General features: G+C 37.6%; 1 pseudogene; it reads left to right on the forward strand.

The window, feature by feature from the left end:
- LOC113449633 (contactin-6-like) overlaps nt 1-17,956 on the forward strand; it is a 131,338-nt pseudogene that overhangs the window by 74,896 nt on the left and 38,486 nt on the right.

The following is a 17,956-nucleotide window of genomic DNA, read 5'->3' on the forward strand; positions in this document are numbered from 1 at the left end:
TATTCATATTTTCAAATTGATCAAGGTTAATGTCCAAGGTATTCTTGAAGCAATCTACCTATCATCTTCTCAAGGATGTTGCCACAAAATGCAATATTTGTGTATGTTCACTGGGGAGCCAGAAGAGAATAGACCATGCTAGGTGCCTTTCTGCTGTACTACTGAATTGAATAATATTATATGTTTAAACTCAAAGATGATTTTAGTAGAATGTAAGTGGTACTAAATCAAAGAAATGTGGGATTAGTTTCAGTTATGCAGCTCAGAATAACATACATAGGCTTAGCTGCTGTTTTTCCCCTCCATTTGTCAACTTGACTTCTAATAGTAAATCAAGCAGAAGTTCATCAACTGACCGTGGAAATAATGTAAGGAAATTAAAACTTCTCTGTAATTTGATTGTTAATTGCTCTTTTGTGAGAAGTCTTGAATAGGCATCAGTAGATGGACTGAGATAAAATGAAAGCTTTGTAGCTGGGTAAAATGAGAAAATGGTGACCAACAGTTTTACATGTATAGTGCATTCAGAAAGCATTCAGACCCCCTTCATTTTTGTCAATTTTGTTATGCTGCACCTGATTCTAGAGCTGTTGAAATTCATTTTTTCCTCATTACTTTACACTCAGTACCCCATAATGACAAAGTGAAAACAGATTTTTAGAAATGTCTGTAAGTTTATTAACATTGGCATAAATATTCAGACCCTTCACTCAGTACTTTGTTGATGCACCTTTGGCAGCAATTACAACCTCAAGTCTTTTGGGGTATGATGAAACAAGTTTTTTTTTAGGGAATTTTCTGCCATTTTACATGTCCTTTGTTCTATTCCACTTTCCCTTAATCCTGACCAGTCTTCCAGTCCTTGCTGCTAAAAAACACCTCCACAGCATACTTCCAGCACCATACTTCACTGTTGGGATGATATTGGGCAGGTGATGAACACTGCCTAGTTTCCTCCAGACATAACATTTATAATTGAGGCCAAGCAGTTCAATCTTGGTTTCATAAAACCAAAGAATTTTGTTCCTCACAGTCTGAGAGTCCTTCAGGTGCTTTTTTGCAAACTACAAATGGGTTTTTCATGTGTTTCGCACTGCTTCTCGCTAGCCATTCTGCCATAAAGCCCAGATTGGGTGCAGGGATGCTTGTCTGGAACTCTGTCCCATCTCCAAACAGGATCTCTGGAACTCAGTCAGAGTGACCATTGGCTCTTGGTCATCTCTCTTACTAAGGCCCTTCCCCCTTGATGGCTCAGTTTCATTGGGTGACCAGCTCTTGGAAGAGTCCTGTTGTGTCAAACATTTTCCATTTGAGAATTATGGAGGCCACTGTGCTCCTAAGAACCTTCAGTGAAGCAGAAATTTTATTGTAATATTCCCTAGATCTGTGCCATTCAATAATCCTGTCTCTGAGCTCTTGAGGCAGTTCTTTTGATCTCATGGCTTTTGCTCTGCTACAGTATGCATTGTCAGCTGTGAGGCCTTCTACAGAGAGGTGTGAGCCTTTCCAAATCATGTCCAATCAAGTTAGTTTACCACAGGTCAGTCTCAATCAAGGTATAGAAACATCTCAGCAATGATCAAGATAAATAAATATAAGACACCTGAGCTAAATTTCAAGCATTGTTGCAAAGCGTCTGTATACTTATATAATGTATATATCAGTTGTTTGTTTTTTAAAAAAGAAACATACATACATTTCTAAAATTCTGTTTTCACTTTGTCGTTGTGGGGTACAGAGTATAGATTAATGAGAAAAAAAATGAATTTCAACAACTGTAGAATCAGGATGCATCATAACAAAATTGACAAAAGTGAAGGGGGTCTAAATTCACACACACACACACACACACTCATGCAGTGGCATATGACATATGATAAAAATATTCTTACAATTGTGTGTCGACATTTTCTGTGGTTTTATATGTTTTTGCTTTGTTACATAGAGAAGGCATTCTATATTTTGCAGGGCCATGACTCTATAAAATGATAAATATTCTATCACTTTATAATTAAAACAAAATTTAATTAGGATTGGACAAGAAAAAAACAACAGCACAGACCTTGCTTAATAAGTTCCTTGTTCAGGGACCATCTAAAATTACTGCAATGCTGAAAAAGATAACTAATTTCTATAGAAATCTTTGGGGGAACCACAGCTGATCAAATGTAAAACCAATCCCCATTTGTCATTTTTTTAAAAAATAATACCTCTATTGATATCTTAAAACTCAATTGATGGCACTACAGATGTTCAGACTTAATACAGGCTGACAAAAAAGGGACCTACTGATTCAGAAGTGGGAAGAAATTAAAAGGCAGGAAAAAAAATGCCATCATGCTAAGCAAATCCCAGGACATTTGCCTTTTTCTTTTTTTACCTTGATACCTGATCACCTCAAACACTGAGCACAGGTGTGAGAATTCTCTTGTGTTTGACAGTTGGTTGAACAAAGTCAGTGATAATTAACTCCAAATCAGCATCTTTGGCTCCTCTGAAATCGTAGTTTGATTTTGTGCTTTGCAGTCTTTGCAGTTCTATACAATGCATAATTACACAGCTTATTTCCTTTTCTTTATTTTGTTTGTGTAGTTTTTGCCACTCCTTTCCTACTTCAGGAAAATATGATCTGGATTTTTTTTTTTAAAAAAATCATCACTTGAACTTATTTTCAACAGTTAAAAATTGCATATAAAACCACAGCATAGCAGCTGGGCCTTTCATAAATTAATTTTTGAAAAGGGAACATTTTTTGTAACTTAGAATAACACAATGTTGTTGTTTTTCTAGCACAAAATGTTTTTTTTAAAGAATCTATGTTAGTCTCTCCACATGTCATCCTTAGTGAAGCGTGCAAACCAGCATCTGCATTTTCTGCATCGGTTCAGGGGAGCACATCTTTCTCCTTCTGTCCTGGCCACTTTTTACAGAGGCACAACTGAGAGAGATTTAACAAAAATCATCACTGTTTGGTTTGGTGGCTGAAGTGTCTCAGAGAGTGGTAAGCTGAGAAAAGTATAGGAAGCTCACTTCCAGTTACTCAGGATACTGCTCATAAGTGCTATGTGCTTAGAGCTCAAAGCATTGTTCAAGATCCCTATAAAAACCCATTTTATGGTCTGTTTCTGTTGCCCCCCACTCCGGGAGGAGGTTTTGAAATATTTCTAGCAGAATTACCAGATTCTGTAACAGCTTTCTTCCCTATGCCATCTGTCTGGTAAAATCACAAGATTTGTTTTTCTAGCCATTTTACATTTATACACCAGAACTAGATTGGGTTGTTTCTCTGTGTCATATAATATATGTGGGTATGTGGGTATATAAATATTTATTTATTTATATTTTTGTCATTTTTATGTAGTGTACATAATCTTACTACACGGTAATCTTAGTGTACAGTAGACTAAGGTTAAATATCCTAGATTAAGGACAGAATAGGAGAGTAGAAGGAAAATAGCATCTGCAAAATGTGATATAGAGAGCATCACTAGAAGATGGGCAGCATGGGGGAAGACAATCTGAAATTTAATAAAAGCACAGACCCAATGTATGCACCTCAGTAACAGTAGCATTTCTAGTATTAGGGATGCAAAGACAAAGAAACAAGCAAACACATCAGATACTGGTATAGGTTTCCTCCTGAAATAAAGCCATGACTAACTGCTGTTTGTTACATATGTTTTGAAGAATATATTTCTACTCTCAGACTTGAATCAGTATTGGAATAACATAATAGAAACAATGAAATGAAAAAAGAATCACATTTTGACTGATGCCTTTTTGTGATTTGGATTTCAGCCAAAAATCCAGGAATAATCTAAGTAATGTGTTAAAGTATAATAAGATTTTTTGGGGGGGTGGGGGTGGCAAATCCATAGCTGATATAATTGAAATATTTAGTGCTTGTAAAAATTTCTTTCATCTTCTAGTTTATTTTTCAATCACTATGATGTAATTGTTCCATTCTTTTTTTCTCTATGTTGATTTATCTGGGTTGTGGGAGAAAAACACCTAATATTCTACATTCTTACATGAAACCAAAGCACATTTTAGCAGAACAGACAAACTGAAGCTGCCTGATGATCCTAAAGGCAAAGGAAATGGAAGGAAGGAAAGAAGGAAAGAAGGAAGGAAGGAAGGAAGGAAGGAAGGAAGGAAGGAAGGAAGGAAGGAAGGAAGGAAGGAAGGGGACATTTTTAATGTTAATGGTAGTACATTTAGGAGAAACGATGGGCTTGGAGTCTCTTTAAAAAAATCAGACAGTAGAGGTTCCAGAGCACCCATAGTAAATTTTTTAGTTAAAATTTACACTGCTTTTGTAAGTCCTATATATCATTTCCAGACCTATAACTTATAATCTTGAGGCTTTGTAATTCCTTTGGTGAGGATCACTGTTATGATATGTACAGAATAACCCTTGAGAAACAAGGATATGCACATGGAAATGTTTATGATAGTAGTAAATGAATAATTATCCAGCCACACACAGATACACTAAATTGAGTTAAAGTTTACTTTAAGAAATAGCACAGTCCAATAAATGGTCCAGGTCATAGACGTTTAACAGTCCAAAGAATATTCAATTACAAAGTCTTCTTACGGGTTGCCTTTGTCATTTACAGTAAAACAAAAATATCAAAGTATAAGCACAGCATAAATACAACAGAGAACCTTAGATAGCAACAGAATGTAAGAGGGACAGAATATCAGAGAGAGCAAGCTATGATCTCTAGCTCCCTCTTATGGTAATTTGCAATATAATCAACCAATTGGAATATAGTATAAATCAATACAGTGATTTTGTCTTAAAGCTATAAACATACATTGTTGGTTTATATATTGCCAACCCAACTAATTGGTGGACAGATTCCTAACAATCATTATAGAGGTTCGGTATATGCTATTATAAGGGATTTTGTGGCATCTGTCTGCAATCATTATGGTTCCTAAATTAATCAGCATTTTCTCCATAAACCATTACTATCTATCTATCTATCTATCTATCTATCTATCTATCTATCTATCTATCTATCATCTGTCCATCCATCCATCCATCCATCCATCCATCCATTCATCCTCTCTCTTTGTGTGTCTCTGTCTCTCTCCTTCTATTTTTTCTTTTTAATTATTATATCTTGTGTATGTTTTAGATAGTGTTCCCTTTGCAAAACTCACTTAACTTTTATTATCATTTTTAGCAAGGTTTTTTTTTCAATTTTATGATGATATGACATTCAGAAAAAGTGAAAGTTATAAAATTATAATCTTTGCTTGCCCTGATGTAATCATTTAATCCATGTTGGTTCTCTTCAACTGCTACTACCAATAATAAGTGGCCTTAACCTGGTTATTTATAACTGTGTGACATATTAACCTTCCTATAATAATCAGCTTACATTCATTTCATTGTTTGACTGTTAGGACTGGATGTGACGATCTCAGTGAGGAATAATTTTTATTCAAATTGCTGAAAAATTGCATCTTCTCAAGCTTCCTACTATAATCAGCTCACTATCTGAGACTGAAAACACATTTTACTCGCTGAAGAAACATGCCATGCTCACACCTCATATTGTGGATTTATTTCTTCCTCTGCAGGAATAAATTGACCAGAGAAAGAGGCAGACTAGTTATAAAGACAGAAAATTAGTACATTATACTGTGTCTAATCTGTATCTAATGTAATGATCAATGATACATTGAAATGAAAATTTGTCTGAAATTTGCTCAGTGTGCTGTAATCAACAGCAACTATGATTAATATCTAAGTATTATAAATAACATATCACAGTTATTGGTGTTTTAGTCTTCATTATAATATAGTAATAACTGGTTTGCATGGTTTTGTTTATTTTTTAATCCTCCCTATTCAGAATATTTGTCTTAGAAGATAACAGTCTGAAGAAATATAATATTACCAAATCTGATGCAGGTGTATACAGCTGCATAGCAGTGAATCAATTTGGAGTTGTGAGAAATTCAGGAAATCTGATTGTGAAAGGTACTTTCTTTTCTCTATTGGTATTATATGCATATTGAAATGAACATACATATTTCTGTAAAGCCTTTGATTCAGTGGTACACAACAAAGTACTCCTAAAACTAAAATCTTATGGTATCTCTGGATAATCTCTCATAACTGGATAGAAGCATTCCTGACAAACAGACAACAAATGGTCAAAATTGGGAGTGTCCTATCAAATTCTGTACCTATGAATAGTGGTGTCCCCCAAGGAAGTGTTCTAGGACAAACTCTCTTCATACTCTACATAAATGACCTCTGTGATCATATTAAGAGCATCAGTGTTCTCTTCATTGATGAAGTAAAGCTGTTCAATACCACAGAGAATACTGCTATCCTTCAAAAATATCTTGACTATGTATCAGAATGGTCAAACAAATGGCAACTTCAAATCTCAACAAATAAATGCTCTGTCTTACATATTGCCAAAAATAATTAGAAAATGAAATACAAGCTGAATAGTCAAGACCTTGTTGATGATCCAAGCTCTGTAAAGGACCTTGGAATACTCATCTCTAATGATCTAAGTGCTAGAGCCCACTGTAACTACATAGCCAAAAAGGCATTAAGACTTGTTAACCTAATCATACATAGCTTTTTCTCTGGTAATATTACACTACTAACTAGAGCATACAAAACATTTGCTAGACCAATACTCGAATACAGCTCATCAGTCTGGAACCCACATTACATATCTGATATTAGCACAGTTAAGAAAGTCCAGAAATATTTCACAAGAAGAGTTCTCCACTCCTCTACTCATTGCAGAATACCTTATGCCACCAGACTTGAAATTCTAGAACTAGAAAACCTTGAATTACGCCGTCTTCGGTCTGATCTAAGTATGGTACATAAAATCATACATTGCAATGACTTACCTGTCAATGAATACTTCAGCTTCAACCATAACAACACAAGAGCACACAATAGATACAAACTCAAGGTTAACCACACCAAACTTGATTGCAGAAAATACAACTTCAGCAACAGAGTGGTCAATGTCTGGAATACTCTACGTGACTCTGTGGTTTCTTCCCCAAACCCCAAAAACTTTAACCTTAGACTGTCTACTATTGACCTCACCCCTTTCCTAAGAGGTCTGTAGGGGGTGTGCATAAGCACACCAATGTACCTACCATCCCTGTCCTATTGTTTCTTTTATTTTTCTTATATGTACCCATTTCATGTATTCATAACTATGTATATACTTATACCTATTATCTTGTAAGTGATTGACAAATCAAATGAAATAAAATAAAATAAAAATAAATACATATTTGATAAATCATGCTGAGATGTCAGAGACAATAGTATTCTGTGAATGTGGTTTGAAATTTATTTTCTTGGGGGAACAAGATTGCTGAAATGCCTGTGGCAAACCAGAGGGATCCTTGGCAAGATACATGCAATACCTATGGTTCAATACCTTTCTTAGAGGGAAACACAAAAATCAAGTTCAAACTTAGTATCCAAGCGAATGGAGCTGTATGTGCACATGCTGCCAATCTGAATAGGCCACAGCCTGGTAGTGGCCCATGGCCCATGGGCTGGGGAATCTGGTTTGCAGGACATTGAGTGTTTGATTAGGAGATGCAGAAAGGAACAAATATCCACAGATCCTTCTGTCGTCATGCATTGTCTCTTCCTCCCTCCCTCCTGCTCCATGACTTTACCAAAACTGCTGGTTTTCTGGAAGCTCTTATATATACAATGATTATCCAAACATAGAACCTGCTTACAGTAGAAGTTCACTAGGTCAAAAATCAAATAAAAGACATGTCCATGAAAAGACAGTTCTTGTCAGATCATTTAACTTTTTGTACTGTGATAATTCAATGGTGTCAGAGACTAAGAATAGAAATAATACCAATAACACTTAGACTTATATACCACTTCACAGTGCCTTACACCCCGCTCTAAGTAGTTTCCAGAGTCAGCATATTGCCCCCAACAATCTGAAGGATGGAAAGCTGAGTCAACCTTGAGTCTGATGAGATTTGAACTACCAAACTGCAGGCAGCCAGCAGGCAGCAGAAGTAGCCTGCAGTACTGCATTCTAACCACTGTACCACCATGGCTCTTAAAAATAATCCTCCCCCTTTCAAAAAAAAATATGTATCAGCAGTAATTGCAAAATTAGACAGTCTTGGTCTTCTAGAATCCCTTGGAATAGAAACTTCTTGAATGAATAAATGGAGATAGAGCACAAGTCTTTCCTGAATGACAGAGGAGGGAATTTGCAGTCCACTATGAGGTGGAGTATAAATGGAGTAAAGCTGAGTGGAGTGGGCTAGATACTAGTCCTGTGGTTAAGAGATACATGTTTAAAGTAAACTGAAATGTTTGTACAAAGTTGATTTGTATATGTTTGAGTTCGGGTGTGTGTAGTCACAATATTCTGAAAAACCTTTCCCATATATCAAGCTAGATGTTTTTTAGTAACTGATCACCTATCTTTGCAAGTTATCAATGGATATTTTCTTTTTTTTATGTCCTCCAATGGACAATCCTAAAGGTCATATATAACAGTATACCAGCTCCACAAAGAATTTGGCTATGTGATCTGAAACTGATTGAATATGTTATCTTAAGTTGTGCATTTGCATAAAAATGGACAAGGTTATTAATCCAATTACCACACAAAAACCTGGCTGCCCAGATGAATATTTTATCTCTTATCTTCTGCCTGGTTAAAAACACAAAGCTGACATATTCACTTGCAAAACTTTATTATCTAGCAACACATGTTTCCAGTAGTACAATATCCTTCAACAATGTCTGTAGAAGATAGAGAAGGCATTGTATGCTGACATTTTATTAGTTGTAACATGCTATATTTGATAACGAATTGTTTTTATTTGCATGAATTCTGGCCTGTGACAATAATAAAGTACGGTGTGTATGTTTTACTAGTCGGTGGACTGGTTTGGACTTATAGATTGGGACAAGGGTGGAAGGTTAGGCTAAGTAATGGTGGAGATATGGATGGAGATCATATATCCAGGTTGACAGGCAAGCAGAGCACAGTAGTGATGATTCCATCAGTAGTCTGGCAAGAAGCAATTAAAGAATGACAAATACCTCTTCCCTTTTTGATGCAAGGTCCATAGAATTTTATATTTTATTTGTTGTTTGTCATATTTAAGAACCACCCATCTCCTTCACATTGCAAAAACCAATCCCAACCACAAAAAAACTTCGCTCAAGACCAGACTTATTCATACTGCAAAGAATCCACTCCCATGAACTCTGCAATGAGCTCAAAAGATGTCTAGACAATGGAGAGAAGGATTTCTACATTGACTACCGTGCAGATTGTATCAAAAGTAAGTCACACAACCCACAACTCCACATCCAACCCTACCTCATCCAACCCACCATCACTCAAAACTAGGCACACACACACCTAACTACCTCAATTCCAACTACAATTGGCCTTAAATGCAATCTACTCAATGCAAGAAGCCTTGTGAATAAAATACCTGAATTTCTCCTCTTAATAAATATATTTTTTTCTAAATTTTACATCATATTTGTCTGTGAAACATGGCTCAATGCATCTCTCCCTGACTCCATCACCACAGTCATGTTTACCTATTAGATCGTGAAATCCATATGGGGGTGGTGTTGCTATCTTCTATAAAAAGTCTTTACATCTAAAAAACATCCAAGTTACCCAAGAGCTTGCTCTTCCTCAGACCATCATCTGTGAACTGTCCTTAAATATCACATTTCGATTCTTACTATGTTACAGAGTCCCTGATTATGACATTGAACATGTAAACAAGCTAAATTCATTACTAACATCGGCATCATCCTGCAAACACACTTTTATCTTTCTTGGGGACTTCAAACTACCTCACATTAACTGGACCCTAAACAAATGTAAAACTGAACCCATACATGTAACCTTCCACAATGCTGTAACAAACCTGAAACTGGAACAACTAGTAGCCAACGATACTAGACTTAACTGTTTCGATCTCATCTTCTGCAATAGTTTGAATTCAATTTATAGAATACAAATTAAAGAACCCTTTTCCAACAGTGACCACAGCATGATTGACTTTTGTCTCAACATATGTCCACACAAAAATCAACACAAAGATGTGATCCCCAATTATAACTTCAAAAAAGGCAACTCTGATCTTACAGACAATGATCTCTCATCCCTTGATTGGCAAGTTCTATTCACTGGATGCAATACTGTTGAAGATCATTACAACATATTTTTACTTGAAGTCAAAAGAGTCATCAAACTATATGCACCAATAACAATTCCAAAAACCAGAAAAAAAACAGATTACCTATAACAATAAGGAAACTTCAATCCAAAAAGAGATCACTTTGGTGGAAAAACAAATCTGGTCATGTTGCCAACTTCAAAAGTTGATACAAAAATTTATGCCACCAGATAAAGACTGAATGCACCAATTATCACATTAAACAAGAGGAAAACCTTCTACACACCAATTCCACCCACGCTTTCTACAATTTTGTAAACAACAAACTAAAAGACTCAAGGTCCATCCCACCCCTGAAAGGACCTAATGGTAAACACTGCAATGATGACACAATTAAAGCCAACCTCTTTAACACATTCTTTGGCTCAGTATTTGTAAACAGCAATGGATCATGCCCAGTATTTCCTAGTCGAACCACAGACAACTACAATGGTCTAATACATATCGATTTTACAGAAGACAATGTTGAAAAAGCACTATGCAGTCTAAAACCATCTCTATCTATTGGACCGGATGGAATATGTGCCTACTTCTTAAAAAAAGCTATCCACTGCCATGGCCGAACCTCTATGCGTAATCTTTGAAAAATCTTTCAGGACCAGCTCCTTACCAAACCTATGGTCACAAGCCACGGTCAACCCCGTTTTCAAAAATGGAGACCACAGCCTAGTTGAAAATTACAGACCAATCTCCTTATGCTGTGTCACCTGTAAAGTCATGGAATCAATTATTAACCAATCCATTATCCTCTACTTAGAGACAAACAACCTACTCTCTAATAAACAATTTGGTTTCAGAAAAAAAACTATCCTTTAATCTGCAACTCTTACACTGCAAAAACATATGGACTAGACAACTTGATCAGGGCAAAGCAATAGATGCAATCTACAGACTTCTGTAAAGCCATTGATTCAGTGGTACACAACAAACTACTCCTAAAACTACAATTATGGTATCTCTGGAAACCTGCACAACTGGATAGAAGCATATCTGTCAAACAGACAACAAATGGTCAAAATTGGGAGTGTCCTATCAAATTCTGTACCTGTCAACAGTGGTGTCCCCCAAGGCAGTGTTCTAGGACTAACTCTCTTCATACTCTACATAAATGACCTCTGTGATCATATTACGAGCAACTGCGTTCTCTTCGCTGATGACATAAAGCTATTCAACACCACAGACAATACTGCTATCCTTCAAAAAGACCTTGACTATGTATCAGAATGGTCAAACAAATGGCAACTTCAAATCTCAATAAATAAATGCTCTGTCTTACCTATTGGCAAAAAAATAATAATCAGAAAATAAAATACAAGCTGAATAGTCAAGACCTTGTTGATGATCCAAACTCTGTCAAGGATCTTGGAGTACTCATCTCTAATGATCTAACTGCTAGAGCCCACTGTAACTACATAGCCAAAAAGGCATTGAGACTTGTTAACCTAATCTTACGTAGCCTTTTCTCTGGTAATATTACACTACTAACTAGAGCATACAGAACATTTCCTAGACCAATACTCAAATACAGCTCATCAGTCTGGAACCCACATTATGTATCTGATATTAACACAGTTGAGAAATCCAGAAATATTTCACAAGAAGAGTTTTCCACTCCTCTACTCGTTGCAGAATACCTTATGCCACCAGACTTGAAATTCTAGATCTAGAAAACCTAGAACTACGCCACCTTCGGTCTGATCTAAGTATAGTACATAAAATCATACATTGTCCTACCTGTCAATGAATACTTCAGCTTCAACCATAACAACAGAAAAGCAAATAATAGATACAAACTCAAGGTTAACTGCACCAAACTTGATTGCAGGAAATACAACTTCAGCAACAGAGTGGTCAATGTCTGGAATACTCTACGTGATTCTGTGGTTTCTTCCCCAAACCCCAAAAACTTTAACCTTGGACTTTCTACTATTGACCTCACCCCTTTCCTAAGAGGTCTGTACGGGGCGTGCATAAGCGCACCGACGTGCCTACCATCCCCGTCCTATTGTTTCTTTTATTTGTCTTATATGTATCCCTGTATTCATAACTATGTTTTTACTTATACCTATTATTTTGTAAGCAATTGACAAACCAAAATAAAATAAAAAAATAAAAATAAAAATGATTTTATATGTTCACATAAGAGTTGAGAATGTAGTGCAGAATTAAAGAAGACTTAAGCGGTTAGGTAATTATTTTGCTTTAAAATAAAATAATAATAGTATGTTTTTATATTTATATTGTTTACTTATAAACAAAATATAAATTAACAGCGGATAGTTAGCTTTCATTCCCACTGAGTTCTTCCCAAGAATCTAGGAGGTTGTAACTTATCAGCTTATCCAAGCACTGTGATATTTTGTAAGTGACCAATGGAAATATTTTCAATGTGCAGATTTTCTAAGTGCCATCATCACTTTTTCAGTATGATAGTCAGTGTACCAACAACTACTTTGACAATCATGGCCAGCGTATGCCATAATTTTTCAATTTCAATTTCAATTTCAAATCTTGATACCTTGTGCAATCTTCTCCAATTCTTTGTTTTCTATTCTAATATCTCCTGGTATTACCACATCAGTTATATGCAGTTTCTTCTTTTTAACCACAGTTACCTCTGGTGCCAATACTTTACCAGTCTTTCATTTTGTATCTGTTATGTTTATAGAATATTTAATAACATGTTGTTATTGATTATTATATTTTTCTGTATTGGGACTTTCAGGAAGTAGTTAATTGCACAGAATCTAGAGAAGTGTTTCACAGCCATGGCAAGTTGAAGTTGTATAGACTTTGACTTCCAATATCCTCCAATCATCATGCAAATCCACATATCTTCAAGCTGCAAAGGTTGAGAAACTCTGGTCTAGAAAGCTGACTAATACAATACCATTTTAATAATAAATAGATAATCAAGTTTGCCATACTTTACCAAAATGCAAGTAAAGTGAAATCCATCTTGTACCAACAGTCTTTCATTCAAATAACTTGGCTCATAGCTCCAGAAATTATATAGCTCTCACTGACATCATAACTGAAGGCAATCATTCATCTGCAAAAATTTTCTTATTCCTTCCAGTGGAGAAATAGATGAGAACATCACCTGAGCCTCCAAGGTCCTGAGGTTCTCTCCTCAATCTTCACATCTGTGCTGATAGAGTTGTCATCGCTCTTGGCAGTATCATTTTAACTGACAAGGATTAACAGGAAAGGATAATTGTCAATGGATTTAATAAATTCCCCCAATAATGAAACAGACCTTAGCATCATTATTTGGTTGAGCAGCTGCCTCCTGAAAATGTATAAGAGTGTTATGCAGACAGCAGGGAAATGTAATCTGACACTTACAAGTCCCAAAAAGAACAAAACTTACAGACTTCCATTGTAGTTGTGAAAGAAAGGGATTAATCGGCCTTCTTCAGCATCACAGTTATCCAATCAATGAATCAGAATACACCAGAAATTTATCTGTATTATACAAAATTCCACTCCCTTCCAGAGATATGGGGACTATACTAATGTATGTTCTGAAAGCAAACTGCAACTGGAAATTGACTGTGTTACATCTGTGTATTTCCCATGGAGGAAAATGTGTTTCATTACCATTATGTGCATTTGCTTAAAAAGAACCCAGAAGCTTGCAAAAAGGGAACACAATCCAAGCAGCAAACTCTAGGATTTTCTGGATAAGCAACCTGTTCATAGTAAGCAATCCATGATGCAATTAACCAATAGATGAAGTCATAACATGCTGTCCAATCTTTCCAGTGCCTGAATATTCACCAATTATGATGTTAGCAATAGCTAACATATAGCATGTTCTGTATTCTGTACAGCAGTGGATTTGTCTTCTGTACAGATGCAGATAGATAAACTCAACAAGACGTCCATAACAAGGTACATTTATTGGTTCCTCAGTATCCTCATAACTCACATTTGTGACAAAGTTCTTCTTTAATGACCAGTCCTTTGCATATCTGTCCTGTAGGTAAAAAGATGATTATCTGCTATCCTTTTTCTCTCATCTCATAGTGGTAGAAGTAGAACATTTACCATGAGTCCGTAAGTTCAGCCAAGAGTGAGGAAAACCTCCCCCAACCCCTCTAGGGTCAATTTAGCGACGAATTAGGATTACAGATGTGGTCATGGACTACATTTCCCAGGATACCTTAACTACATTTACCATGATGCATTCCCTTAAGGGGACAGCTCACAATTGCTACCTAGCTATCCAATTCCCATACGCTGGCTGAACAGCACATAGCATGTGAAATAGAATAAAAAGTCAACCCAACTGATAACATTCCCTACACCTTTTGTTGGATAAAAATCACTACTTTTTTCAATCGGAATCTCCTTGCATTTTTCATATGAAACAACCAGGAAGTTGCAAATCCCTTGATTATTGGAAAAAGGATACATGTTACAGAAGCAGAAAAAAGAACATTATTGGAAAGTACAGTCTTTCCTTCAGATTGTAGGAAGGACATCAAATTAAATCCAGACAAAATGAATCTCAAACAGAGATAGGTGGCATACACAGGACATATACCATCAGCTGAATAATAAAATCTGATTTAGAAAGGCAGAGGCAATTTGGAACCATGGGACAGCACCAAAGGATATTTACCTGAGCATGCATGACTTGCTTCTTGACTAAATTCTACCATATATGGCAGTTGTAAAAGGTAGAACCAAAACAACAGAACTGACACCATAAAATGAAAATGGACAGATAACCACAGGAAGAAAATATTTCAGAAATAAAGCCAATGTCCTAGCCCAAAATATTGCGAGGAGCCCTCAAACGTTTTCAGGAATCACCATCAGATATTCAACACAGCATTCTTCTTAGAAATGTCAATGAAAAACTGAAAAATTAAAGGCAAGGGTGAGGAAAAAAGTTATTAGCTGTGGTATTTGGAATACAGATTTTCCACTGGTTCGGTTATAGGAATCTTTTTGATCCCAACTACTGAAGAACAGATAACAGATAACAGTTAATCAGAGTTGGAAGGGACCTTGTAGGTCATCTATTCCAACCCCGCCGCCCAAGCGGGAGACCCTATACCATTTCTGACAAGTGATTTGGCAATTTTCTTAATGAACTCTGCTTTTCTAATGTCATTCCCTTTTGAAGTTGACATTTCCATTTACCCTGTAAAATCATCTGATTTCTAGTCTACTTGATCTCACTGACACCAAGAATGTCTATTTTGGTCCTTGGCATTTCTTTCTTGATTATGAACCAGCTAAAGTCACTTAGTTGACAGGGGCAGTATAGAAATTCGATAAATAAAAATATATAAATTATATCCAACTTTCATAGCTCATGTACATTTCATATTCCAGGTTGTTGTTGTTTTTTTCCATTTTCTTCCAGCACAGATAGTTACTCTTGTTAAGAGAAGAAGATTCATCACTATTCAGGCTCCCCAAAATTCCCCTTTCTGCATCATTATTTTGTAGACTAGTCATATCATGAATCCCCCAGTAACAGGTCTGAGAACTTCTAGACTGGGTTCTTCTTTCTGCTACTGTTATATCGGTAGATCAGTCCCAAGGAGAGATGCGAGAACAGTGATTTTCAAGCTCTTTTTATTGTGTGCTTAGATTGGCTCATCCGGCTTCGGATCGGTGGTGGCTTATATAGAACTCGCTTTTGGTGCCATGGCCAATGACATCGTTTTGAATCTCCCGCGATCGGTTTAGCCAATCATGGGTGAATCGCAATGGGCCAATCACTGAGGCTTACTCAGCCAATCCGAGCGTGGTGCGTTCTAACCAATCAGAATTCAGTATTACAAGAATGCTAATACAGCTAATACAGAGCACCCCTCCCCTCTTGGTTTGGTCCTACGTAACATAGTCCTGTAAGTAGGCAGGGCTCCATATCTGTCTACTGGACTTGCGCAGGTTAGTTGGTGCTTGGTCTTCGAGAGGTTCGGTTGGGCTCCGTGTTGCTCTCTGCCTCATCGATGGAACCACCTGGAAGGGTGAGTCGGGCCTTTCGCTGTAGCTCCCTCCCGGTCTACCCGGGCTGGTCAAGCTGCTGGCTTCGCTGCTCCCGCCTGGTCTTTCCGGGCTGGTTGAGCTGGCTTGGCTGCTCCTTCCAGGCGAGGCTTCAAGCTGGTCGTCTACCGGTGGCTCAGCTGGTGAGTATTGTTGGTTTCTTTCTTGTTGGGGTTGTCTGTTTTGTGTTTCGAGGTTTTCCTTCCCCTCTTGGCTATTGTTTGGGTTATCCCCCCCTCTCCTGTTTTTTTATTTCTGTGTGTTTGCATGTCAGTTGTATTTCCTGTGTTAGCTCTCGATCTTAGCTGATCGATATGCCGCTTCCATGCTCGTCCGTTGTTCATTTGTAACCGGTACGAGTGGGAACCTATTACCTAGGTTATCATTGCCGGTACCCAGAGTGGGTCCCCTGCGAAGTTCTTTGCGTACACTGCATCACCTGGTGTGAACGTTCGGTGCTTGCTCGATGAGTTGGGGGGGGGTTCTGGGTTGTATGTGGGGTGTAACCTGTCTAGTGGGGACCTTAATTTCCTCCCCATTAACAGTTCTGCCGAGCTTTTGTTGGTTGTCCTGTTTGGCGTTATATGTTGTATGAATAACATTTTATTAATTTTGTCTTGCATCTCCCCGGTTTCAATTTTTTGAATTGTCTTTTTTGTGAACTGGACCATTTGTTTTTCCCTCCCATTTGCTGCTGGATGTGCTGGCGCTGTCAATGCATGCCGTATTTTCTGTTCCGCTAGGAATTTTTCAAATGTCAGCACGGTGAACTGGGGGCCATTATCTGATACTATCACATCTGGGAGGCCATGGGTTGAAAATAGTTTGTTGAGTTCTTTAATGACGGCCTCTGTGGTGGTAGTTTTCATGCTGCTTACTTCCAACCAGTTGGAGTAAGCGTCTACCGTTATCAGGAATGTGTGCCCCTTTGTTGGCCCGTTGAAGTCTATATGAATCCTGGACCATGGCCCTCTGGGGGTTTCCCATTCCAGGATTGGGGCAGAGGGTGGGCTTGGCCTGGATTCTTGGCATTGCCTGCACGCTGCCATCCAAGCTTCGATTTGCTTGTCCATCCCTGGCCACCAGGCATAACTCCTGGCCAGGGTCTTTGTCCTAACAATGCCCAGGTGCCCCTCATGCAACATTTCCAAAACCCTTTTTTGTAATTTTTCCAGAATGACAACCCTGTCTCCCCACAATATACAACCCTTTTGTGTGAAAAGTTCGGTTTGTCGGCTCTGAAAGGTCCTGAATTGTTTGTCGTCATATTTTTCTGGTGACCCTTTTTCCACCCAATTTAAGATCCGTGCCAGACATTTGTCTTTATTGGTTTCATGGGCAATGTCAGACGCGGTCAGGGGAAGATTGGGTAGTGTCTCGATGTTCAGGGTGGACACTGTGGGTGCCGGATCGGCGTCCAGGTTGGGCAGAGCGGTGCAGCTCAGGGTATCTGCATGTGAGATTGTCTTACCAGGTTGATGTGTTAGCAGATAACTGTAGGAAGCAAGGAATTCGGACCACCTTGTCATTCTAGGGGATAATATGTTCGGGGTGGCCTTGTTGCCTGCCAGAATCCCTAACAGTGGTTTGTGGTCGGTGATGATGGTAAATGTTCTGCCGTAGAGGTACTCGTGGAACCTCTTTATGGTGGCGATGATTGCAAGGGCCTCCTTGTCCA

This window comes from Pseudonaja textilis, chromosome 2, assembly GCF_049901715.1.
Source record: "Pseudonaja textilis isolate UNSWEBS1 chromosome 2, rPseTex1.2, whole genome shotgun sequence".
Lineage (NCBI taxonomy): Eukaryota > Metazoa > Chordata > Lepidosauria > Squamata > Elapidae > Pseudonaja > Pseudonaja textilis.